The sequence below is a fragment of the Myxocyprinus asiaticus genome, chromosome 36, assembly GCF_019703515.2.
Source record: "Myxocyprinus asiaticus isolate MX2 ecotype Aquarium Trade chromosome 36, UBuf_Myxa_2, whole genome shotgun sequence".
Taxonomy (NCBI): Eukaryota; Metazoa; Chordata; class Actinopteri; order Cypriniformes; family Catostomidae; genus Myxocyprinus; species Myxocyprinus asiaticus.
The window spans coordinates 21,262,525-21,284,364 of NC_059379.1; the positions used below are offsets into that span (position 1 = coordinate 21,262,525).

Consider the following 21,840-nt stretch of genomic DNA (forward strand, 5'->3'; position numbering starts at 1 on the left):
TTTTTGGCAGCATTCGGAGTAAATTCTAGAGACTGTTGTGCGTGAAAATCCCAGGAGATCAGCAGGTACAGAAACACTCAAACCAGCCGTCTGGCACCAACAATCATGTCACGGTCCATATCATTCTGATGGTTGATGTGAACATTAACATAAGCTCCTGACCTTTATCTGTATGATTTTATGCGCTGCACTAGTGCCACACGATTGGCTGGTAAGATAATTGCATGGATGATTGTTGGTGCCAGACAGGCTGGTTTTAAGATTTTTGTAACTGCTGATCTCCTGGGATTTTCCCGCACAACAATCTCTAGAGTTTACTCAGAATGGTACCAAAAACCAAAAACATCTGGTGAGCAGCAGTTCTGCAGATGGAAACGGCTTGTTGATGAGAGAGGTCAACAGAGAATGGCCAGACTGGTTTGAACTGACAAAGTCTATGGTAACTCAGATAACCGCTCCGTACAGTTTTGGTGAGAAGAAAATCATCTCAGAATGCTATTTTGAGATGCTGGTTGGTGCTGTTTTGGCGGCACGAGGGGGACCTACACAATATTAGGCAGATGGTTTTAATGTTGTGGCTGATAGATATATATATATATATATATATATATTTATTAATTTTTTAGTTATTTTCAAAAATCTATTCTAGTGATATGCTTTTTATGCTCTAGGCACTATATCGACATTAAACAAAATATCAAAACAGCAATCTTAAAGGCACTTCTTAGAAACATTAATAGCAAAATCATTTGGCTTTTTACAGAACTTATAGCAAACAAGTGTGTGCAGGCAACTTGATTCAACTCCAATTTACACTACACAGCTACAACATACTTTATCTATTGGATGTTTTGGAGCCAGTTTTTGCAACCAATGCCGAAGTCAACAGTTTTAAAATCAAATCCCAAGCAGCCTCCAGCAGGGGGGCTAAGGATTGATCTTGGCAGCTTACCATGCCTGCAGAAAATGTGTGATGTTCTGTGAGAGAAGAAAGAAGGGTTGAGAACAGAGGTGTAATCTTATAATGAAGATCACCGTGTTCACAATACAGATTGCAGCAGAGCTTTAAGGGGCCCCGCATAAAGGAAACGGGAAACTCAACATCAAAACCACTCTGTTGGTTGATGTTGCCGCTGCGGTTACTGTCACGAGTTAACTATCATTTGTCAACTTGTCCTGATTGCTATCTAGTCCCTGGAACACCTGTTGCAAGTTTTTTTCTTTTCTTTCTTGACTTACTCTTTCACATGACGTGTATAGGGAGAAACGTATTTGTGTTGAATATGCTGGGTTTTGTATTCATTTTAAAAATGGGATATTGGTATTTCAAAGATTCACAATATTTTACCTCATTATACGGTTTTGATATTTTTACGCCAAGAATCAGTCTTTTAGTTACATTTTTCTCATTAATATTTTTGAGTAAAAAGATTGAGCACTACTACTAGCCAGTGTGTGCGATAACATAATGGTCGGCTGTGTTTGGTCAACGCAGTCGCGTGTTTCTATTCAACGAATATGCAAACTGTACCATTTGTAAGGATGTCCATACAGCAAGACTGCATGGGTTTTCGTGCAGTGCTAAACACGCTGGAACCAATGTGTGGTATTCCCTCACGTTGTTTTTATTTTTTTTTTTTATTATTACACTGACAAGCCTACTTTATACTCCACGCAACTCCAGTGCTCTACGATGAACTAAAGCAGGAAGTTGAGTCACAAAAAGAAACGTAAAAGAGAAACAAAAAAGTAAAAGGACACAAAGTATTATAGTTTTTGATCGCAAAACATAAAGAATCGCAGGATTATCCAGATATAGATATAATATTGTATTGCCAGGTCCCTGCTGAATCCCATGCCTAGATATCACAGAATTTGATGATGCTGTAGGTTACGACCTCACTTAACTACTTTCAGTAAATTTAATCTCCACAACACTGCCAATGGTCAAGCCATATTACCTTCAACAGATACAATAGGGAAAAAGGGTTTTTGTGGATAAGGAGCTTTACAGAGAGTTCTCTGCCTGCTTTTTCAAGGTGAACTGTCATCACCACTATTATGTAAAGATAATGTCACATACTCTTTATTTCTAACTTTAGTCGCCTTAAACACGACTGACTAGTTTTGAAGTAACCTAGAGCGTTGAAAGTCCCCTCCTATGTCAAATAAACAAATATGCGAGCAACTGCCTGTGCTATACATTAGACAAGGCCGGTCGGCAAGTTTTTTTTAAAAGCCTTTCAAAAGTCGACCCGCCAGGCAATCAATTAGAGACATTTAAAAGACAATTAAAGTCTCTAATATTTTTCAGTGTTCACATATGAAGGTGCTTTCGTTTGAAGGACTCACAGTGCCTAATTGAGATTCTAATTTAGAGGAGGGGACTCAAAGGACACTAGAAAGTCGTGTCTATTCAGAGACTGTGCAGAGGAAACAGTGGATCCCAGGCAATGTGTGCGACCTTCACTCACAGTCAACTAATCATAACACAACATTTTTGGATTCAGTTCGTTCTGATATTGCCAATAGCTGGCACATGTTGAGACACTGTCCTGGCCCAGCTGGCAACCTTAAGATTCAATGTGTTTTACTGGAATGGTGAAAAGTTCTACATTGCCAAAGCATACACATTCATATGCTATATAGTGTAAGTACATCTATTAGACTGTGTAGATATTGTGCAAGCATATGCATGTCTTAGGTGTCAAAGAGGGTTTTCACACTAGAGCTTTTGGTGTGGACCCAAGTCTGTTTAGCATCAAAGTTTGGTTTGTTAGTGGGTTTTCCCTTTTCTTTTGTATCTCAGTATGTTAATAAATTATTGTGCATTAGATAGCAGGGACTCCTGTGGGATTTCATCTGGCGGTACATGCTGAACAGCATCCTAAGAGGCTGTTCACACTGAATGTGTTTTTGCATCTGCCTGTGCTGTTTTCAATTGGGTTTCTATGTAAAAATGCGCAAGATGGACATTTTTGACCGTTGTGCTGCATTGCACAGTTTTTTCAGCATCTTTCACAGGAGCGCCACATTTTTTATTTGCCTTATGTTGAAAAGAACTTAAACTTTTAAAAATACATCTCAAGACATTGTGCTGTCTCAAACTTTTAATAACTCAAGAATTAGTGAGCATTTACAAAGTTTGAGCATGACTGTTGACAACGCAAACTAGCTTTTGTAGGATGCTCATCTTTGATCATTTAGCAAAAAATGCAGCACACTTTAAAATATTTAATTCAAACATTATACACATCAACACATGCACATTTTTCGTTTTCGATGTTCCCACCTGGCTGAGGTATGTGGTGGCCTGTCATGCACCGTGACCAACCTCCACTGACCCAGTTTAAAACCTGAAACCTGTATTCAATAAGACAATAGGAGCCATAGACTGTGTCATGAATAATGTTGGTGTAAAGCCAGTCTGTAATAACAGCCTGGAGCTTTAGGTTATTGCCTTCTTGTGGTTATCAGACCAGAACAATTTCACCTCAAAAGACATTGACATCAGAAGACAAGCTGTGCCAAAAATCAGTTGATGTTGAGAACTCTACTCATGTTAGGTTGTGGAAGGTTGAAAATTGGTCGATGTAGTCCCAAAATAAGAATATAAAAATGAGAATATTGCCATGCCATAATGGCATGAGAGCACACAAGGTGATATTAGTCAGAGGTTCCTTAAACATTTTTAGAACACACAACATCTGCAGCAGGCAACTTGGTATGCATGCCTGGAAGGACCAGCGGCTGCCTCGCCTGACTTTAAGAAGTGGTAAAAGTAAAGGGGAAAAATAGGTAATTCCTTTGAGAAGCAAAACTTTATCTGAAAATGAAAAAGATGTCAAACACTAGCTGCCTCACACTTTGGCTGCTGCACAGAGTGGAGTCGGGAGAGCTATTTGACTTGGCATACAGGCTGGGCCACATTTTGTCTTTGTGTCCAGCAGATCAATCTCCACATCAGTGAGACTGATTTTTTCTCTTTGTGTGTGAAAGTTTTCTCTATTGCTTTTTTATTTAGTCTCGAGGCTGTTCAATCAATCAGCGATAAACAGAGAATAAAACTTTGACAAAAAGGCGACATTACTTGGGAAGAGAAATAGACTTGTGCAATCATATGTGTAGTAGGGCTGGGCAATATATCGAATATATATAAAAAAATAATGAATATATTGAATATTGCTGTGATTTTAATGATTCATTTGTCTCACATCTTGTGATTATGAGAGTTTTAAGACTTTATTCCCCCAATTATCATTATCGCAAAGCAGAAAAGATGGTCATTGTGATATCCTAATGTACCTTTAAGAAAAATATTTTTTACTCCCCTAATTTAAGCAGTATTTCTCTATTTTTCTCTCATTATCTCCCTTGTTCTGGCAGAGGGAAGAGAGAAGCCTTGACTTTTGCTGACCTTTTGGTCCCAATAAAAACTGAGTCAACTGAGGCTGAAATCTGTACACTTAACTAAACAAAATCTTATGAAATAATAATGCTGATTTTTCCATAGACAGGGTGTTCTACTTTTATTGGCTTGCTCCTCACACATAAGACCACACAGTTCCACCTGGAGTCTGGGGGATAGGCTGTATGTGAACCTTCTCCTGTTTCATCTTAGCACAATGCAGCTCTGGCTGAGAAGTTTAAGCCATTCCTGGGCAGTCTGCTGTGTGAATCCGGGCTCAGGTTAGCGGAAAGGCTTGAATGGCTTTATTCCTGCAGTTGAGCCTTGTTTTCTCTGGCCTATTTCTGCAGAAGCATTTCATTTATCACTTGCTGGACACAGTGCAGAGAGCTTAGTTTGGATTAACATGGGAATCAGATGCATGGCCATACACCAGTGGGTGGGCCATTGGGCAATAGGCGGATCAATGCGGGCTGGCGAATAAGCTGTTTCAGTGGACATGTGACATGCACTACAATCTGTATTGATTAGATGTGCATTCACATGCTTTCACAGCCAAACCCATGTATGTATATTGGTGTTTTATGACAGATTTTTCTCTGTGGAAAGCTTATCTGCATTTTTTTGGTCTTCTGCACATTTCTTTCAAGTCAAGTAAATTTTATTTGTATAGCACTTTTCACAATACATATTGCTTCAAAGCAGCTTAATGACATGCTTTCTTCTGTGGAGCAAAAAAAGAGGAAGTTAGAGATATTTACTGTAGGTGAAGAGGGAGCAAAACCTTGGAAGGAGCCAGACTCACCTAGGGGAGGCCATCTTCCTCTCTCAAGAGTAGAGCGATCAGTTTTGGCTAAGCGTTATCATCAGGTTTTGGATTGTGTTGTTGTGTCTGTGTTTAATGTAATTCACATCCATATAGCTTATGTGGTGTCAACACAGGAGAAAGTTCATTATTCATATGACAAAGCTATTGGATAGAGTGTAGGAGAGCTTGTGCCAGACATCAAGACTAATGTGTTAGAGCCTTTTGCTTTTTAATGGAAACTGCACTATAGCGCTTTGCGGTAAGAAAAAGACATAGATGAGGTTCCAATAATGGTGTCTTGTGTCAGTGTGGGGGGATCCAGAATCCATTCAAGTGACCTACATAGTTTAACTTGATACACTGCCGTCCCTTCTCAACTGACAGTAATTGAGAGCTCCACCTTCACCTTGCCACATACAGTTGGTAACAAAGAACTAGATGCAAAGGTGTGTTGCGTCCCCCTATACTCCTAACTGTCTGCTTTTGTCATTGCTTTTCCTTTCGCCTTTTAGGCTGCCTACTTTGGGACCATTGAAATGCAAATGTCCTTCCTTAACAATACTACAGATCTTTACCGTCATTCACTATACATGTTATTGATTCATTGACACCACGCCACAGTATGAGCTCTCAGAGATATACAGTAACACTTGATATGCAGTGACAAGATCAAAAAGGGAAAGTCCACAAGATATTATTTCGGCTCCAGGCTTCAGTTTCAGTTTCGCTCTTTGTCATATGGGTGGTCTGCCTTAATGTTATTCATCTCTCATCTGTGCATGTGGAGTCTGTCATCTAGCTCTGTCTAAATCAGTCTCAAGGAATGACCTTTTCTGCCTTGCCAGACGAGAAAATCAGCAGGTTTAAATGCCATCAGATTTGGTCTCCTGAAATTTTAAACTTTCCTAATGGAAACTGACGAAATCTGCTAGAATTGCGGAAGGGACAATATGTTTATTCACACAAATTGAGCAGAGAATTACATGTAAATAACATTTAGTGTCTTTTCACCTACTCAAAACACAGTTCTTGTAGCTCATCAGGTAGAGAATAGTGGTAGCAACATCAAGGTCATGGGGGCGATGTACTCAAGTCGTTAAAAGTGTCTCACAAATGCATTGTAATGCATTGTAAATAGTAGATGCAGGGTTCACGTTGTCATGAAAAACATGGTGGTATCACTTTTTCAATTATGAAAAAGTCATGCTAATTAAAAAAAAAAAAAAATTCTATAATTAATATTAGTTTTTCAAGTTGAAAAAATAAATAGCTCTCTTGCTCCACAATTGGATAACTATTGCTCTCTGTGAGTGCAATCGCTATAACAATTTTAAAATCATTATCCAGTAATCACGAGTGACTGGAAAACTGAAAATTCATTAGTCAATACAGTAGGTGTGGGAACCCTGTACATGTAAATAATTAAAAATAGTTAATAAACTATACATTTCACTAAACAGTTCGTTAAGCTTTAACGATCATATTAACTAACGTTGCTCGTTATTTTACGATGGAATAACGCCTGTTTCCCAAACCAGCACTTAGATCGCTCGTTATAAAGTTGAACTTAAGTGCTTAGTTATGGGAGCTGTCCAGTCCAAAGGTGCTGATCACTTTGGCCACTATGTCTAGGTGTTTGTCTTGTCAAAATGAAAATAAGGTAGAAATACTGACAAACAGGCCTTACTGCCATTATGTATTATGCAGTTTGTTACTGCCTTGAAAAAGACTATAGGCGAGCCGATTTGAACCAGTCATTGGAGGAAGAAAGAAGAGGAGGATGAAGAGAGAGAGAGAGAGAAATCTCTCATTGCACACTCTCATTTTTATATCCTCTGGTAACCATTTTTTATTTATTTATTAAGGCATATTTATTTAAGTTTTAAACTACGTGGTCACATTACTCACATATGTCTTCTTAAATAATCTGTTTAATAAGAACATGTTGTCTTTCTATTGCCATTACAATTATACTTATCACTGAAGGCTAATATAACGTTATACTTTATTACATGTCTTGTAAATTTAGACCTATCACGTCGCATGTGCAAACTGCGGAGACTGCCTATTGATTTCAATGCGATTTTTTTTCAACACTTTTTTTATCCTCTGAAATAGATTACAGTGGCTTTCCAATGATCAAAATATGTTAATACAATTTATTAAATGTCACATTGTCTTTGATAAACTGTGAAAGATGCCAGAACATTATGTTTAAGTTGCACTTAATGGATTTAATTACGAACGTTTTTACAAACTACTTAGATAACGATGCTTTTGGGAAACACGCCTTAGAGATTAAGTGCTATTTAAGTGCTGCAAACATTCTACTTTGTGCTTCGGGAAACTCCGTAAGCCTTTTAGAGGTAAGCTGGTCATATGAAACCTGTGATTGGTCAACTTTGACCCAATGACTTGCCTCACATTCTTGTCAACATGGATACTGAGTGCTAATCTGCAAAATCGTCTGCTTTCTCCAAGTCTGTTCCCAGAGGAAATCCTCCTAATGGGTGTCTATGGTGCATTCTGCCTGTTTTGAAATCAGACTTTCCTGAGCTTTTAAACTTGGTTTTCTTCACTCTATTCTCTAAGGTGTCTTCTGTAAGACCAGGACTTCCAGGCAAAGGTAAGGAACATGGGAGAAAGCCCTGCATATTATCATCTGGATAGATGAGATATGATCTCATCATCCTATTAAATGTAGCTCATAGAGAGAAATGTAGTAATAGTGAGATTGTCTGTTCATATTTGTTAAGGAAAAAAACTCTTATTGTTTCTGTTCACTGTGGGGTTGTTTGTTAAGCTTGATAACTGGATTGGTTTTAGGCTACTTTTTGAGGTACATATGGTTGAGACTGGATTTTGTCATAAATGTAGTGCTCAAAGTAGTATTTATTTGGGGTGAGGGACAGTTATGTCTTTCAATTCCTACTAAAATCTAATTTGAGTTGGCCTCCAGACTAAATTACACCAACTCTCTGTTCCCATGTCTATCTGTCAGTGGATGACCAGCTTTCTGACAGACAGGCAGCAGCTTGTGAGACAGGGGAAATTCACTTCCAGCACCTCTACAGTCAGCTCTGGTGCCCCCCAGGGATGTGTGCTCTCCCCACTACTCTTCTCCTTCTATACCAACGACTGCATCACCAAGGACCCCTCTGTCAAGCTCCTGAAGTTTGCAGATGACACCACTCGCCTGCGTCTCCTAGCGCATTTAAACAACACAGCCGCGCCTCCAACTAAAATGTCCAGAAAAACAGAGAAAAGACTGTCTGGTATAAGCTGTCGAATGTTCAGCAGTTCGTCTCTGGTAAAACTGACTGGAAAAAGATTACTAAACACAGGACAAACAAACAAAAACAACAAAGCAATAGGAGCGCTCCACACCGAGGCGGCCATCCGCGGTGCCATCATGATGTATGAGATTACGATGAGTCTGCATACAGAAGGGAGGTTAAACAGCTGGCTGTCTGGTGCAGTCAAAACAACCTTGAGCTGAACATGCTCAAAACGGTGGAGATGATTGTGGACTTTAGGAGGAACACCCCAACACTGTCCCCCCTCACCATTCTAAACAGCACTGTGGCAGCAGTGGAGTCATTCAGGTTCCTGGGTACTACCATCTCACAGGACCTGAAGTGGGAGACACACATTGACTCCATTGTGAAAAAGGCCCAGCAGAGGTTGTACTTCCTTCGCCAGTTGAGGAAGTTCAACCTACCACAGGCGCTGCTGATACAGTTCTACTCAGCAGTCATTGAGTCTGTCCTCTGCAGTTCAGTAACTGTCTGGTTTGGTTCAGCTACAAAATTGGATATCAGAAGACTACAAAGGACAGTTCGGACTGCTGAGAGGATTATTGGTTGCCCCCTACCCTCCCATCAAGAACTATACACTTCCAGAGTGAAGAAAAAGGCTGTAAAAATCACTCTGAACCCCACTCACCCTGCCCACTACATTTTTGAACTGTTGCCTTCTGGCCGACGCTTCAGAGCTCTGAGCACCAGAACCGTCAGGCACAGGAACAGTTTTTTCCCTCAGGCTATCCATTTTATGAACAGTTAAAACTGCCCCATTGAGCAATAATTAATGTGCAATACACAGCTCAGTCTTTTTATATTATCCAACACATCCTACCTCTTCTTCCATTACATTCCCTTGCACTGTACATAACCGATTTGTATTTAGATTTGCACTACGTATGTGTTTGTGTGTGTATATATATATATAATATATATATATATATATATAATAAATATATAATATATATATATATTGTCTATTGTGTATTCTCTTTATACTTTATTTTCTTTTCAATATTTTTTCTTTTTTTATTCAATTTGTATTATTTTTTAAAAGTCTTGTTGCTGTTTTGTATTGTTGTGTACTGGAAGCTCCTGTCACCAAGACAAATTCCTTGTATGTGTAAGCATACTTGGCAGTAAAGCTCATTCTGATTCTGATTCTGATTGTAGGACATTGCCTTTAGCTGTATATAGTGGTGCACCGATCAGGAGATTTGAGGCCGATCTCCAAGTTTTTAACACTAAGATTGTCCGATACCAATTTTTTTTAAACACTAAGATCGGCCGATACTGATTTTTTAAAATGTGCCCTTTGCCACACTTTTGCAAGTTATGTGCTGCAGTTAAATGTTTATGCCCCACACAGTAAAATTACGGTAACACTTTACAAAAAGGTTCCATTTGTTAACATTATTTAACAACATTACTGTAGTTAACATGAACTAATGAACTTAATGTAAGTTACAACATACACTAATACATTTTTAAAATCAAAAGTTGTATTAGTTAATGCACATGAATGCACTATGAACTAACATTAACTAACAATGAACAACTGTATTTTTATTAACTAACACTATGATTAATAAAGGCTGTAAAAATATATTGTTCATTGTTTGTTCATGATACCTAATGCATTAACTAATGTTAAAGGAATGAAACCTTTTTGTAAAGTATTACCAAAATTACATTAAATTACATTAATTACATTAATTGTGAATTGCTAACATTGTATTGAAAACAGTTCTGAATAGCACTGTTGTCAATATCAAAAGGTCATTGTGACATACTGGCAACCATTAAAACCATGAGAGCATCATACACAGCAGAGATATGTTCAAAAATAAGAAAAATATATCTATTACAAGCTCTAAAACTGCTCCAGTGAGAAATCATTAATTTCTATGATTTGTTTACTGTCTTTAACATTTTGCTGTAACACAAATCACTAATTATTAAGCAGGACTCCAGACTGCGACTAAAATGGTCGCAAATGCGACCAAAAATAATTGATTGCTACAATAATTTAAAATCTAGTCGCCATTGGCGACAGTCGTGTTGTGTGCATTCATATGCGGTTTTGTCAGTGTAAGGGGGTTTGAGGGAAAGGAGGAGGCGAGAACCGGTTTGACAACTTAAATAATAATTTAATGAACAACTTAAACAAAAACACACAACCATAAACACACACACAGGGCAACTGCCTGTAATTCTCTCTCTCTCGAACCGTCGACCCTGGCCGCCTTTATCCCTCGCGCGCCCCATCAGGCTGATTGGAGACCGAGCGTGCGTCATTCCAGCCCGGCCCCGCCCTCCTCGGCTCTACAGTCAGATATCATCTTTTGAGTTATTTTTAGAGCGCCAGTGTGTCTCGCGCCTAGGCCCGGTTCTACGTGGGTGCTTGAGGGTGCTAAGCACCCTCAAACAAAACTTAGAGCACCCTCAATTGCAGACCAGGGCAAACTACTGCCCGTGGGTCGATTTTAAAATGAACTTTTTTTATTAGATCTTTCATTTATCTGGCTTTGGGACCTATCGCACATCCACAAGCTTTTAATGTGCTCAGGGTTGCCAGATAATAGATTCAACACCCCAATCAGAGATTTATACTTGCACAAATAGGAAATATTTCACCTTATGTCATACTTCATTTATGCGATCTGGCAACCATGCATGCGAGTGCGTGATTTCTCTCTCCTCTTCGGAAAAAAAGAAGCTTAGTGCTCAATAGTGCAATATTATGCTAAAAGAAAAGTGTGATGCAGCCACTCCGTGTCCATTCATGAGGTTGTGTGTGCTGTTTATTGCCAAGTCTGCAAGCAAACCTTTTCAGTGATGAACTTTAGTAAAATCCCAATAGATCTTCACATCATTCGCGCACGGAGGGGACACGTGAGCAAAACCAAGGGAGAGAGGAATATGTTTGTTCTTTGTGTTATTTGTAAAATGCTGAAGTCCCTCAAACCTGGATGTGAATGTTACTCTGGCAGTAATCATTTATCAGTGTCATGCAGCCTGTTTTATTCAGTTGTATGCTGAATGGGATGCCAAACAAACCATTGACGAGACCCACATCATGACCCATGAGCATGTAAACAAGTTGATAATGTTTTGAGAATAAAACAACTTTATCCACTTTGCGGCAAACATTAAAATACATTTTTGAATCTATAATTTCTGAATATTTTATTTTACTATTAAACCAAACTGATGTAGAGTGTTAAATTGAATACTAAATTACCACTGCATTGAAGTATGGTAAAATAAACAATAATTTTATTTAGCCTTTATTCAGTTTTACTAACACATAAAAGTAGCTGCAAAACTTCAAGCAATCACAGAATGGTCCAATCAGTCTGTATACACTTCAGAAAATTGTGCATCATTCATTGAGTGCATGAGTGCACTACTATTTCTGGGCTTAAAAGATACAACTATGCAGAAATTTTTATCTTCTCTCTTCCATGTTCTACTTAACAGCTGATGTGGCCCTGTACCAAAATAATTGCACACCCCTGCTCAATTGAATATATAAGACTAATACTGTAAATTGGCAAGCAGGATTCCTTGAATCCAAGCAAACACATAAATCATTGCACTTTGTGAACACGTGCATGATTTTGCACATGTTCAAAATCTGCAGGCGCAGCATTTTGCTGTCATTTTCAGTGACAGATCATGTGGAAAAAAACGAAGCAATAAATGTTTTGTACATTTAAAATAATAATAATAATAATAATAATAATAATAATTTCTTTACGTTGTTTCAGTAGCATTTATACATGATTTAATCTATTAATTTTTTTTAAATTACAACACATCTCCACTTTATACAGAGCACTCCCACTATTTTTAGAAGCACCCTCAGTGATTTTGATCTGGAACCGGGCCTGCTCATGCCGCTTTTCATCCGTTCTGTTTCTGACGAGCTCATTGCACCGCACGCAACGACAAACCCAGCGTGAGAGAGTCGTGAATAAATGACTCTTTTGAACCAGATCTTTTTCATGAATCACCCGAAAAGAACTGAGGGTTTGAACTCAGGGTCTCAGTGTGTTCACAACTGGGAGCGCAGACATTTCAAAATAAAAGTCCAGTGTGTATTTAGGGCTTCTTTATAATGAAAAGTCCTGTACTATATACTGTGTGTGTGTGTGTGTATATATATATATATATATATATATATATATATATATATATATATATATATACACATCATACACACTACCGGTCAAAACTTTTGAAACACTTGACTGAAATGTTTCTCATGATCTTAAAATCTTTTGATCTGAAGGCGTATGCTTAAATGTTTGAAATTAGTTTTGTAGACAAAAATATTATTGTGCCACCATATTAATTTATTTCATTATAAAACTAAAATGTAATAAAAAAAAAATAAAAAAAAGTTTTTGAAATTGATGACTTGGACCAAATAATAAAGAAAAGCAGCCAATAAGTGCCCAACATAGATGAGAACTCCTTCAATACTGTTTAAAAAGCATCCCAGAGTGATACCTCAAGAAGTTGGTTGAGAAAATGTCAAGAGTACATTTCTGCAAATTCTAGGCAAAGGGTGACTACTTTGAAGATGCTAAAATATAACACAGTTATGATTTATTTTCTATTATTCTAAAATGTAAAAAAAAAAAATATATATATAATAATTATAATAAAGAATGAGTAAGTGTTTCAAAACTTTTGACTGGTAGTTTGTGTGTGTGTGTGTGTATATATATATATATATATATATATATATATATATATATATATATATATATATATATATATATATATTAGTATATATATTAGTATATGAGATCCAGCTTTTGACACTTTTTTTTTTTTTTGTAGATTCTGAAGAGCAGTACTAAAAAAAAAAAAATTATCCCTTATATTTGTATAAATTATGAAAGGGGTGTGAATATTGATGAGGCAAAAGGGGAATTGAATATACTATATACTGTTATACTGTTACTATATACTGTTTATTAAACCTCCGATTAATGGGTTATTAGCTGACTTCCTTTTCTTCTGCTTTCCATCTTGTTTCTGGACAACAATCTAAAACGAGCAATTATATGATTTGGCGACTAAATACAAACATTTGGCTCCTTAATGTTTCAGTTAAGGAGCCAATGGCTCCTAAGTCATTTTTTTAGTTTGGAGCCCTGTTAAGCAAATGCGTGAAGATGCGGTGCCTTTATTGAAGGTTACACAGTTTCATCTGTTATTAGTGGTATTGTGACCAACATTAATCTGATTTAAATTAGGATCCTCACAGAATAGCGCTGAGATGAGTGACTGATGAGATATTGAGAGCACCTGGAGAGCGCGCATGTTTGATTGACACCGCGTGTGAGCATATTGAAGGGAGTGAAGCTGAAAGTGCTCATGATCGCTCAAACAGTCTCTATCGCTCAACACATCGTCTGATTGTCAAGACTTGCGTTACATCATGTGTATTCAGATTTGTATTTGCATGCTTATTTATTGTTTAATTTGTTTTTATATCCATTAGCAGTCTCTTTATCCTCTTCCTGCTCACTGTGCAGTGAGTCAGACTTACTACCGTAATGACTCTAGGAAATGGGCAATTCAATATACATACAAGTGTAATTCTTACACATTTAAAAAAACAAAACGGCATATTTATGTGAATTACATCATGTCTGAAAGTTTAAGTTCGTGAATGCTTAGAATGGCCAACAACTCACTCTACAAAGGCCACTCTGTCATGCTTCAGTGGCTGAGCAAGCGCTCATTAATTAGAGGAGCAGTATATATGTGATTCCCTATGTGCTACAAAAAAGATCGGCCCTGATACTAGGAACGATCGACCGAACACGGATTTAAGACGAATATCGGCCGATATCAGTCGGTGCACCCCTAGCTGTATATTATTTCCCAGTTGCAGCTGTCATGGTTGGAACATTTTCTGCATGTTTAGCTGTGATATTAGTAGCATGTGTACTTCTAAACACATATGTCCATCAAGTATGTGCTAGTTTTAGTTACAGGTCACCTTTTTTTGCTGTCGATGTTTCTTAAGGTCTCCAAATGTCCATGTCACTCCAGTTCCCACAGAGAATAAGCCCAGTTGGTGGGTTAATAGTGAACCAAAGAGTTAGTATTAAACTGCAACAGGTGAGCAGTTGCTTTCATTCAAAACTGTTTGATCGCTGTTCAGAATCAACGAGAAGCCCTGCAGTTTTCAGCAACATGCAGCCCAGCTACAGCAGACACAAGCTCCCGCTGGCCATCTCTTCAGTTGAGACTTGTTCAAAAGCTTGCTATTGTTTCTCAGATTTTGAGATAAGTAGGTGTAGTCTCACAAAAAGGGAGTTCGCACAAAGCCTGAAAGGTTTTTTTTGTAAAGGGATTATTTCAATTGATCGGTGAGTGTAAACAGAGGATGTGAGCCTAAGTTTAGGTGAGCATGTATCAGATCTTTTGACATTTTTGCCAGTTTTTTAGAACTAAGGTAGCTGAACAGAAGTGCGTGTTCTTTGTTTGCTCAAGTTGGCAGTGAAAGTACTAAACACTATGGCAGGGTGATAAGCCTACATCAAATATTTACTATATATTCATGATGGTATAGTTGGTGGTATAAAATTAAGCAACCTTGATCCCTCCTTGTCTCATGACTCATGAGTATGAGAGCGTTCAGAAAGATGTTTTAAAAGCATTTCTGAAAATGGTGTTTCAGTAGGTCAACTGGATTAATTTCTGAGAATCAGTTCAAACTGTCAATTTAATGAATCGATTCATGATTTAATGATTTGTTTACATCATAACTCCAAAAAATAAAAATTTCAGCGTCTTGCGCCATGTGTATTGCATTTTTAACAAAGCATATCAAGTTTAAAATTACATCTCAAAACCCTGTTTGTTTCATTCTGTTGCACTCCATCTAGCTGTTTTGAACTGTCTGAATGCCTCCTAAAAAACAAAGGTCTAGTGGACCTCGTTGATTAATCATTCGGACAACGAAACCATTTTATTTTGAAATGTAGTTTTACAAGTTTATTGGTGCATATTACAGTTAATGCGAATTCCTTGTGTGGAATTTTTTACTACGTTTTAGCTCCTACATTTAACATTTTGAATCTACTTTGCAACAGTGGTGGTTTGGTTGAAATGATGGTTCCTCTGATTGAAAAAAATATCCTTTTAATCCTTTTAATATTCAAGTATATAAAGGTACCACTAAAAATGTATTTATTGCTATTTTTCAACACATGAGGGCCCACATAATACATTTCAATTTGTTTTCTAAAATATTGCACTTATTTTCAATTTTAGCTTATAGAAATCATGAAAATAATATTGAAAAACAGGAGCGTTTGCTGCCTTCTCAAAAAATGCTGCCTTTTTACTTTTAGATAAAGATTGTTAGTTGATGCCAGACTTCATAAAGTTATTAATGTTATTAGTTAATAGTGTCTTAGTATTTGCAGGGACCCCCTTTTCAATATTTTTCACTCTCTCAATTGCTCCTCTCCCCAGCCTTTTAAATGTTTGTATCCCCCCAGGATACAAAAAACTTTTTTAGGGTTAAGTAATTTCATATATACTAAATATTTAAAGGCTGAAAAATATTCTGATATAACTTTTTCAGCTATATTGCTCAGTCCTAATCTCCGCGTCTGTTTGATTTTGGAACATTTTTGCCCGTTTTTCAGAGCTTGCGAGTCTGAACAGAAGTGTGTGTTCTTTGAATAGCTGAAGTCAGCAGTGAGGTTGCCAAATACTACACAACTTCCATGGATTGTGAGCAGCTTCTCTGTGCTGGAAGAGTGGGCTTTTGGCTGTGTTTCTCTCTGCTGTGAAGCCTCCTCATAATTCCACCATTCTTTCAGTATCGCCTGGGTCCTTGACACAATGTGAGAACTTAATTTCACATAATGGGCATTTAAGCACTCACATTAACTTTTTTTTTTTTTTATTTCATGATGGCCAGATGTAGAACTTTCTGACATTTAAAACATTCTCAATTAAATGTTGTAAAGCTTCACATGCGGCAAGCATTTTGTGCCTCTGTCATTTCATTTTTTAGTTCTCAGAATTTAATGAAAGCTTCTCCAGAAGAGCCCATTTCCTGATTAGAGGGCTCATTAGTAGCAGTGTGAGAGGAGGCACGGAACAGAGAACATGAGCACTGGGTGACGAAGAGGAGGTAGGCAGGAAAGAAAAATTGTAATCATTTGATTCAGAAATTATAGTTGTATTCAAGATACATTGATGTCACTGTTTAATGGCAGTAGATGGTGTCTAATTATAATATGTTTGTAGGCTAAAAAAATCTGATATTTATTGCAGCTACAATTTATTTCACATTTATGGTTTCTTAAATGGATTGGGTGACTGCTGAGAAACCGCTATTATATATTCTTTAGCAATGTGTTTTCACACACTTAAATTTCTCTACATTTATTTTTGATTTTCATTGTGGTTTAATGTTTCAACATTGGAATTAGCACAATTTGGTTCACTAAGAACCACTAAGAATGGTGTGGTGTGGATTGTGGCCTGTTTTGATAAGTGAATTTTAGAACGCTTTGTATTTTTTTATGTAAGTTAATGAGTTAAATGACTAGAATGCTTATGGACAAATGCCTGTGTACGAAGATTAAATATTTTGGCAGAGTAATTGTCTTTTTAAAATCATATGTTCCATATGATGTTTTTTTATGTACTGTCCAAAACATTTTGATACCTTCATTTTTTAACTTTGATGCAATTTGAAAAAAAAAATTGAAAACAAGCTGTCAAAATCCATGTCTGCGTAAGTCTTCATGAACTACTTGGAAACAGCTCAATAATATATAGGTCTGACCTCCAGTGTTGCAAACAATTGCGCTTTGTAAGACATCCAGTGGAAAATTCAACCTGTGCATTCTTCAGCCAATAGCGTTTGAGTGTGGTGGGTTGGACAATGATTAAAAAATGACATTGATTTTTTTCTTCATTGTTTTGCTCTCAGCTCTATACATTGTTGTTTTGTGCTTTTATAATTAATGAATACTCTAGATTGCAATGGAATCATGTCATAGCAGTTATGGTAGTCAGACTTATGTTGTTCAATAATGACAGTATAGTGTTTCATAACACTATGGGGAACATTCCATCTTGCTCTTATGCTCTGGATGTGTTGCATGTGGAGCGGAACAGGTGCCATGGTGATAATGTTGTCATGGCGAGAGCTCCTATGGAGATTTCCAGGCATTCTGTCCTTTTCCGTTGGGGAAATGTTTATTTTTATGTATCAAAAGGAAGTTGTTTACATATAGTGACACCTCCGGGAGCATCCTGAGCTTTGCATCAGGGTGCTAGGAAAGCCATTAGTCGATTGTTAGAAAGAGGAAACCGCATTTAATTGACATCCTGATACAGTATGGTGATAATAATGTATTACTTATAATGTAAGTAGTGCTTTATGATTAAGTTGTTAATTTAAGTTATTAATGCTTAACAATCCTCCGTTGACCTGCTGGGTGTCTCAGTTGGCTAGATAATGATTTTGAGTTTGTTTGTACAGCTGCACCTCTGAAGATATAACACTACATCTTCAGTGATGAACATTAATATTTCTCTATTTGAAATTATTATTCGATTGCTTGTTTTGTTAGCTATTTGTCATGGAATGGGCAATTTAGCAAAAAAAACAAAAAAAACAAAAAATTCTTTACTTTTCACAGTTTTGACAACATTAAATATATGTAGATATATCTCAATATTTATGTATTTGCTCTGCAATGGCTTGCAAATGTGTTTTATTTCTTCAAACATCATTTAGACCAAACTAGGGCTGGTTATTGATGCATATTTCTAGATTCAAATTGATTATGATTCACAAGCTCTTGATTCCATTCGATTCTGATTTGATTTGATATCTATTTATATGGTTATATTTCAGTTATAATGTCCACTTTGCTTGCATATGAAAGAAATTCTCTCCCAGCTAATGCTGTTAATTATACAGGGGAGTTTCTAACTAGGTACTTTGTGAAAATGTTAATTTAACTAGTTATATTTTATTAGTTTTTCATCATTTTGGTCACATTTTAGCTTTTTAAAAAATGAACAAATTCCATCAATAAATATGATACTATATTGCATATATTATAAATTGTTGCATGCTTATTGTTTACAAACACAATTTTTACTATTTACAAGTATTTAAATTAATTTATTGAACATGGTCTAAAAATGTATACTATCTCTTTAAGAAAACTGGCATTTATGTAAAGAGCATCTGTACATGAGTGCATATTAACAGTAGAGGACTTGAATGGTTTTACCTCATCTGTGCTATGCATGATCAGAATTAAATGTTTCTTTTTTGTTGTTTTTGATCAACAACTGACTGTAAAGAACATAAAGGGTATTAAAAGAGACATTATTCAATGACAAAAGGATTGCGTGGATCTTATCTTTGGACACAAAAGGAACGAGTCAAACCACTCTCAACACCGTGCTGAACTCTTTTCCTACTATACTACACAATAACTGGTGAGTGAACTCGGAACATTTACCAGCCAGTGGCTAATCATAGACATTTTAGTTGCATAGCGTGAAATTTGGTTGCATATGCCAGTGATTTCCTCTTATTGTAGTTTACGCATAGAGTAAAAGATCAATTATGGGATTTAAGAATCAATATCGAGATTGTTCAGGATGCATCAGAAAATCGATAATTTTACCCAGTCCTAGACCATTGCCCATTGTAGCCAATTAGATTGGAAGAAGTAGAGTAAAAATCTAAATCGGTTGAGAGCAATGCACATAGGAAATCTCTATTTGTCTGGTCCTCTCTTTTCCCATATGTTTTGTGTCCTCAACATTTGCGTCTAATTGGTTTTCCTGAAAACTTTAAAACATCTTAGTAAACTGGTTGAACTGTTTTGACAGAAGAGCCTGTTGAGTGGACAAAGGCAGGATGCAGTATTGATTATAAAAATCTTAGAAGCTCTTCCTTGCAGAACAGAATGAACCGTCCATTAGCTCTCTGAAGCAGGTTAAATGGCCTTTGCATGGACTATGAAATACATTTAACTCCTTACGGGGATCTTTCAGAGACCGCATTACGTCCAATGATGAAATTAGGTTTTATGAGGGACTGAATTTAGGCAGCATTCTGGAGAATATGCATAGCTCCATAACCCATTTAAATAGGTTATTTTTCATCAGCTGGCAATTTGTATGATGAGGACGATGTGACATTTTGTAAATCATATTAATATTTGTGACCACTAGTGCAAAACTACAGCCAAAAGACCTTGGTGCATGCTTTGAAGGTGGGAGAAAAAAAAAGGTTATTTCACAGTATTGCAATTTTTTTTTTTTATCAATAAAATATTGCAATAAAATATTTTTTTCATCAATATTGATATTCTAACCCCAATGATCAAAATTTATTAACATTAATATTCTTGAAGAAAAACGAGATTGAGCTTAATTATTTCTATTTGACCAAATTTCAGAGTTAGGTGTCTGTGGTGATGGGGGCATGGCCGAGCGACATTTGTGGAGAGCGAGGCCATGCGAGGAAGAACGGTAAGGATTGACACCTGTGGGAAATTATCTCTAACAGCTGTTTGTGTTTGCAGTGAGAGCTGAGAGGGATATAAAATAGCAGTCTGCCAGAGGGGAGAGAGAGAGAGAGAGAGTGAGAGAGAAAGAGAGAGAGAGAGAGAGAGACGCACGAAGCTGTGTGTGTGTATGTTGTGCTGAAAAGCAAACAGTGATGAAAATACTGAAAAGTGTTTAGAAATAAAGACTCACGTGGATTGTTTATCCGGCTCCCGCTTTCTCCTTTACAAGAGAGCTAAAGAACCTGTCATAGTGGTGCTGAAACCCGGGACTAGGAGGAAGAAAACACCGACATGGAGTCCTCACCACTGGCCAAAGTATTCAAGACCCTTGCCAGCATCTACCAAGCCCAACATCAGACTCTTCTTGAGCTGCATTTGGAACAGGAGCAGCAGTTCTAGGTGCTCTTCCAGGCTCAAGCGGTGGACCGGCAGGTGCTCCGGAGCTTGGTACACCGGGAGGGGTATTCAGCCGCAACCCCAGACCCACCTACGTCTGTACCGCATGCCATGCTGACAAAGATGGGACCTCAAGGTGACCCGTAGGCATTCCTTGAGCTCTTTGAGTGGATGGCTGGAGCATTAAGGATCGGTTGTATCAAGTGACGCAGGACGCTCAGTCAAAGGAGGATACAACCCAATTGTTAGTACTGAAGAGCCGTCGGGAAATGTTTTTCCAGATGGCTCATTATAATCCGAGAGCGGGTCACTTAGGCCAGGGAAAAACACTAGACCGTCTAATGGCCCGTTCCTATTGGCTGGGCATTCACAAGGATGTTCGCAGGTGGTGAGCGGACAGCATGCGGGCATCGTTTTGTGTTGGTTCTGGTGGACTACGCAACGCGATATCCGGAAACAGTACCTTTGCGCAACATTTCGGCACATAGTGTTGTGGAGGCACTCTTCAGAATAATCTCCCAAGTGAGGATTCCGTAATAAATCCTCACTTATCAGGGCACAACGTTTATGTCACGTACACTACGGGAATTGTACGGATTATTGTGGGTTAAATTGATTCGGACCAGCATTTACCACTCCCAAACGGACGGCTTGGTCGAACAATTTAATCAGACACTAAAGAATATGATTCGTAAGTTCGTGCACGCAGATGCTTGAAATTGGGACAAGTGGCTCGAGCCCCTGTTATTTGCAGTTTGAGAGGTCCCGCAAGCCTCAACGGGGTTCTCCCCATTCAAATTATTGTACGGGCGTCGACTGTGCAGCATGCTCGATGTCCTATGGAAAAATTGTGAGGAGGGACCTTCAAACAGTAAAAATGAAATTCAATACGTTCTTGACCTGAGAGCAAAACTCCACACACTGGGGCAATTAACACCAGCTCCAGGCTCAAGAACATCAAAGCCAGCTGTATAATAGGGGTACTCAGCTACGGGAATTTGCACCGGGAGATAAAGTCCTTGTATTACTCCCCACATCGAGCTCTAAATTACTTGCCAAGAAGCACAGTCCCAAATCAGTAAAGTGATTTACTCATGAATATTATAACCAGCCCTATAGAAATAAGGTGTTAAGTTAGTTTGATTGTTTTGAGTGACCCGTCTCAAGAGAGACAACAACATTGACTCGACCAGTGGCGTGAGATGGGGGTGGGACTCTCTGTGTGTTCGATCAATGGAAGACAGGGCATTTTCAGAAAGCTGCTTTGTAAATAATGTTTTATTTTTGCAATTCCATTTGGTGGTGATGGTGGTGGAGAAATTACACACT

The 21,840-nt window shown here is 37.7% G+C and overlaps 1 protein-coding gene across 8 annotated transcripts in view; it reads left to right on the plus strand.

Moving 5' to 3' along the window:
• The window catches only part of LOC127427490 (thyroid hormone receptor alpha-B), a 199,600-nt gene that overhangs the window by 21,633 nt on the left and 156,127 nt on the right, over positions 1-21,840 (plus strand). The window contains exon 2 of one of the 8 annotated variants that reach the window (XM_051675138.1): positions 7,809-7,842. The exons of the other annotated variants lie outside the window; for them this stretch is intronic. The gene's annotated coding sequence lies outside the window, so the exon portion shown is untranslated. The remainder of the gene's footprint in view (positions 1-7,808; positions 7,843-21,840) is intronic. 8 annotated transcript variants of the gene reach the window in all.